This window comes from Magnolia sinica, chromosome 2 (genome assembly GCF_029962835.1).
Source record: "Magnolia sinica isolate HGM2019 chromosome 2, MsV1, whole genome shotgun sequence".
Classification (NCBI taxonomy): Eukaryota; Viridiplantae; Streptophyta; class Magnoliopsida; order Magnoliales; family Magnoliaceae; genus Magnolia; species Magnolia sinica.
The window spans coordinates 13,466,032-13,472,583 of NC_080574.1; positions in this window are offsets into that span (position 1 = coordinate 13,466,032).

A 6,552-nucleotide genomic window follows, 5' to 3' on the forward strand; every position below is an offset into this window, starting at 1 on the left:
CACGTTCATATTGCATAAGATCATCCTTCCTGCCATGGCACATGATCCACGCAGCCACTCGTTCGGATTGTGCGGTCGGATTTCTCTAACGCGTTCCATGACCTTAAAAGACACGCGATGGGGTGTGCTGTGGTTGTTGCCGACGGTGTTTTATAATGCCATGTTTTGATAATGGATGTTTTGTAAATACTAGTAAGAATGTGGGCGGAAATCTACGGAGAGACACGTGTGTATTTGTATATTTCTACATATTCACACATGTGAACGTCCATCCGCTTCACGTTCCCGCTGGTTGAGAAGGGTTTCCTCGTTTTCGTGGGAAGTTATTCCCGCGTAAATATACAATTATATATAGCAGTCGATTACGTTCTGTTTATATTGAATATTGAAAACAAATAACTCTGGTTATTGATTGGAAGTTTCCATTGTAATGGTCAGATTTAGAAATAAACAACCCCGCATCTTATTATTTGACGGTTGGATCATCCATTGAAATAGTCAGATCCACCTTTTAGGGTTCGGATTTAGCATCCTGCAACAAAATCTTTGTATTTAATGGTTGGATCGATGATTGGATCAAGCAAAACCAACATTTTTGAACGGTCGTTGGAGCAATTGGATTCAGTTTCTAGTTACCTGATAATCAGCAAATAATCATTTCTTTGTATTTAATGGTTAGATTGAGCATTACACTCTCTCATCAAGGGCGCGGTTCCATTGGTTGTTGCCATATATTTGATTTCAATGGTCAGATCAAGCACTTATGTGGTCAGATCTGATCAATAGCGGTCATGTTTGATGTCCCACAACGATACCTTATATTTGGACGGTTGGGTCGAGCATGGATGCAGTATGTATCATATAATCAATTAGTCAATAGGATGTTCACTGATTATATCTTTTTTTAGGAGCACTTATTGTTAGAAAATTGTTTTTGGATACACCAAAAATAAAAATAAAATATGAAAAAATTTGTTTCACTAGGCTGAATCACGTAAAAAATTATGTTGTCCTTAAAGCGTAATTCACCCCCTTATCAACTGCTGATGAGTTACAGGCGAAGTGCTTCCAGGATAAGACAAGCTTTATTTGGATCTAACGTGCAGCAATCACGATAAGTCTACTATGGAATAATTGAACGCAACAGATCTATTTTGGCAGACTCAGAACAATAGAAATGTTCACAGTATTCTAAAAAGGAGATTTGAATTGTATCTGATCTGATGGGAGAGATGGTGTGTTGAGATGATGAAAATCGGACTGGAATGGTCTAGTTTGTATAGGCATCAGGTAGTGGACTGTTGCTAAGTGGCTATCAATGGTTTAGAACGTTTGGAAAACGTTTCTGACTATTGATCATTAACTTCAGCCGTTTCTGGTCGTCAGATTAAAGGATCTGATCGATGGATCATCATGGTCCATCCGTTTTCAAACTGTTGTGGCTTTCAAAGTAGAGACCCATTTTCAGAAACTGTTGAACGTTTTGGATTTATGATTTGACCGTTCTCAGTTTCCTATAAAACCCAGACTATTTCAGACCACACCGCACACATGCACTGACCAGACCTATCGCACCGTCTCACGACGTTCGTGTAAGGTCGCGAGGGAGTGACTACTCAGCGACATGATTCGCATGTGCGAAGTGCGCCAACTAGCGCCACTACAGCCACACTGCCCACACCCTCGCCCACGCCCACGCCCACGCCTGAGCGCGAGCGCGTGCGGACGTGGGTGCGTGTGTTTGTTCCCACATCCAAAACACCAAGTAAAAATACTCTTACCAAGTCCACATATAAACCACAAAAGGATTTCAACCATTTTCGATGTGGGACAAAGCACACACCGTACTTTTTGGATTTGAAATTTTTCGAAAAAGCATTTTGGCAGCAAAATCCCGAAATTTTGAAAATTTGAATTTTTTCAAAAAACCACTAAATTTCAACCATCCCTCACTGATTTTTTTTAAACAATGGAAAAAATTCTACCAGAATAATAATAGTTATTATGCATAAAGAAAGATATCTTGTGATTTGAATGTTTCCTTAGTGTAAGTATTTTAAGGTTATTTCAAAATTTCTGGTTACCGCAGCATTGAACCTGTTATTCCTACATAACATAACCGAAAGTACAACACACATAATAGCTCCTGCATTATGTGTTCCTTCATAATCTCGCTTAGCACTTTTAATGGTCATGTGCTTTTCCTGTTTCATGAACAATCCCGAAATATAACACCTCGGTTCCAGAAACTGGAGTACACTACTCGTGTTCCAAAAACCTGAGTATTAACCCTTGAAAACACCCAAATTTCACGTACATTTTTGTCTTTTATCATAGTAATAATATAGCAGGATGAAAATAAATCAAATACTAGAGGGAGTCCAATATTCATAACCAAGATTTCAAGTGGTTACCCGAAAACTTATACAAACCAATGTCCTAACCTTTACAAATATAACAATATAAATTAAATACAAATAAAATCAGGAATGGAGGGTTGCAAGATCATCTGGCTCCTCCTATTCCACATGAACACCAGCATATGCATCCTCTTTGTCTCCTGCACACTGAATACGGTTCGATATCGTCAATGGCTATCCAGTAAGGTATAACCCTTAAGTTTTATCATATCATCAAGATAATTAAGCATAGTTATTAGAGACAGTATATAATAAATATTACACAATGATTATCATGAGAATCAGATAAGGTTCATCAGATATGCATTCATTAAATAAATCACTCAAAACAATCTTGTTTAAATGCATGAATGCATGCACATGCTCACAGACCTAGGGATGCACGTCTAGTTGGTAAAAAGTCACCCAAGGAGAACTAGCCACCCGAAAAAATACTCAAGGTATGCCCAAAGAGAACTAACTACCCGAAAAAGACCAAATAATATAGATCTCCCAAGAAGAATTAGTCACTCGAAAAAGTACACAAAGGTACATCCAAGAGAACTAACCACCCGGAAAAGACCAAATAATATAGATCGCCCAAGGAGAACTAACCACCCGGAAAAGATTAAATAATATAGATCGCCCAAGGAGAATTAATCACTCGAAAAAGTACACAAAGGTACACCCAAGGAAAATTAACCACTCAAAAAAGACCAAATAATATAGATCGCATAAGGAGAATTAGTCACCCGGAAAAGTACACAAAGGTACACCCAAGGAGAACTAACCACCCGAAAAAGACCGTAATATATACCATGAAAATGCATGATTAGCCTCACTATTATTTATTCCAATTTCAAATAATCATTTTAAGAAAGCTCAAAGGTCACTATGGGGGGTTTACTACCCAGTATAAGCCGACAGCTCAGGCATAATGTCCCAATCCACCATCCCTGTCTCATGAGACTAATAAATATGATGTTTTAAGGGTAACCTACACAACTAGTGGCCAATCGTAGTCCAACAAGTGGAACTTATCATTGCAAGGTGGTATAAAATAATCCATTAAAGATGTAAAAGGGCAAGTATTCCATAAAAGCCACAAGGGCCAAATATTGCGTCTAATGGTGTGACTAAAAAGGACTATTCCCCAAAGCCACATATGTACAAATGGTCCACAAGGTGGTAAGTCCACAACTTAAATTTATTTAACACATTTCACAGATGGCCACTAGTTCAAGGATCTCTTAAAACACCATAAGGTAATTGCAAGTGGTGAAATACAATACGTTCAATCTGAATAGCAATTGTACATTTAAAATGTTCATGTTAGTCCAAACAGAGTTAATTGAGATCCCTAACATTTCCATATAACTGAATTAAAGTTCCATCATCAATCATTAGTAAGTAATTACACACATAGGGACTAATGTGTTTCATCATTTCCTCTAAATACTATGTTAAGCAATCAATTACTATAAATACACAACACTAATTATCATGATATTAGTAAAGCTTGAAGGGTGATCCTCACCTTAGAGAGTTGACTTGGCTTCCAATGTTGGTGAGTATTTGTGTACATGTTTAGGGTCAACCTCTCTAGCAAAGTTAGTACATAATATGTGATTAGCCCGTAATGACATCTTATTTATACGAATAGGATGAAAATGGAGTTTACTAGTGTAGGTCTAGGGTTTCCAACCCAGGGAGTAAACTTGAGTTTTAATATCAAGATTTACAGACCAAATGAACCTAATCTGCCATACATGAGTCAGGAGTAACTTACTTCTACTAATTGTTTCGATCCCATCTAATCCACTCTGACATTGAACAACTTCCAACTCGACCTGATATTCATCCGTTTGGGAGATAAGGCTTACAATAAGAGTATTTATATTCTTAATTTCCTAAATAGAGGTTTTAAAATATAAAATTAAACCAAGATAGGATATATGACTTACTTAGACAAGGACTAGCTTGGGTTAACTCGGCGAAAAATTGAGTTCCAATTAATCCAGCAACAACGTTGGAAGCTTGGCGTCAACGTAGCCGACTGAGTCGACCTGAGAGGTGGTGCGCGGCTGGAGGATTTGAATCGGCAGCAACCCCTCATTCCTTTTTTCTTTCCTCTTCTCTTTCTTTATTTCTTTCTTTTCTCTCTTTTTGATTTTGTCTCTTTCTTCTTTCTGCATTTCAGTCAGAAGTAGGAGACTCAGTCGAACTTGACCAGACTCCATGACTCATCTGCGAGTCGACTCAGTGCCGTACAAATGGTGCGACAGGGATCCACACGCCCACTCTCTTCTTCTCCCTCACTTCTTCTTCTCCTTCCTTTTTCCCTTGTTGGGTTCCCAAATCAGCTCTGAACGCGTTGGATCATGGGACAGCAAGCGGATGACTCGGCTCGATCCATTTTCGGCTTGAGTTGCGTGGACGACTTGGCTCGAACTTGGCTCGGTTCGAGCAGTGCAACAGTGCACCCATCTTCCCTTTCTCCCATCATTTCTCCTTCTTTCCTTCTTACTTCCTTTCTTCTTTTTCTTTTCTTGCTAGAAGCAGCTCCAACCCGACCAGAACTCGCCCTGTCTCGACAGCGAGTTGAGCTAGAGCCGCACGATTCCTTCTTTCTGTTGGAAACCCTTGGCAACTAACCTTACCTTAAAGGTTTGAATTGTATCATCTGTGTGATATTTTTTTCTTAAATACCCACTTATAACCTATTGGTTTAGAACCTGGAGGTAGATCTACCAACTCTCACGTTTGATTAGATATAATGGAATCCATTTCATCATTAATGGCCTCTTTCTAAAAAGCAGAGTCTCTTGAAGTCATAGCTTCACTAAAGGTTTTAGGTTCATCTTATATAGTTAAAACCATAGGTATTTTTCTAATGACCTTCTCTTTATCACCCTTAACTAGATGAAAAGAGAGTCGTTGAGAGTCTATATGATCAGGATCAAGACTCTTCTCTACTCTTGCTCTTTGACTCCTACGAGGTTTACTTAAAGTTTTTTCTTCTATTTGTGTTTCTTTTATAGTTTCATTAGGAGATTGAATCTCAGTATTCTTTTTCTCCATGAATACAGAATTCTCAAAGAACTCTACATCTTTAGACTCTATGATTACATTAGAGTCTAAGTCTAGAAGTCTATAAGCCTTACAATGTTGTGCATATCCTACAAGGACGCGTTTGATAGCTCTTAGTCCTAACTTAGTTCTTTTAGGTTCTGGAGTTCTGCAGTATGCAAGACACCCCCACACTCTAAGATACCCTATGTTTGGTTTTCTTTCTTTCTTTATTTCGTATGGAGAGGTCTTAGTTTTCTTAGATAGAATTCTATTTAAAACATGACATGCAACTAATAGCACTTCTCCCTATATGTTTAATGGCAATTGTGCTTGTATTAGCATTGAGTTGACCATTTTTACTAATGTCCTATTTTTTCTTTCTACTACACCATTTTGTTGTGGTATATAAGGTATTGTGCACTGATATATTATACTATGTTCTTCACAATAGGTAGAAAATTCATTAGAGAAATATTCTCCTCCTCGGTCATTACGAAGGGTTTTAATATTTTTAACTAATTGATTTTCTACTTTAAATTTATAGATCTTGAATGCAATAAATGCTTCATCTTTTGATTTTAACAGATACACATATACATATCTTGAACAATCATATACAAACGTTATAAAGTACCTTTTACCTCCGCGGGTAAGAACTCTATTTAATTCACATATGTCAGTATGCACTAGGTCTAATATTTGAGATGATTTCTCAACGCTAGGGAATGGTTTCTTGATTATTTTAGACCATATGCATACTTCACATTTATCTTTGTTACTATCATTGTATGATATTAGGCCGTTCTTAGCCATGAGTTTTATGGTACTGTAGCCAATATGGGCTAATCTATCATGCCATAGCGTTACAGACTCAATCATGTAAGCAGAAGAATTCTTTTCATTTAAAGAAAGTTTGATCATTCCATTACAATTATAACCCTTACCCACAAAATTTTCATTCTTAGACAAGATCAGTTTGCCTAATTCAAACATAACCCTAATCTTAGGTTTGCTTAAGAGATTCCCTGAGACAAGATTCCTCCTTATGTCTAGGACATGCAGTATATTAGTCAAGATTACC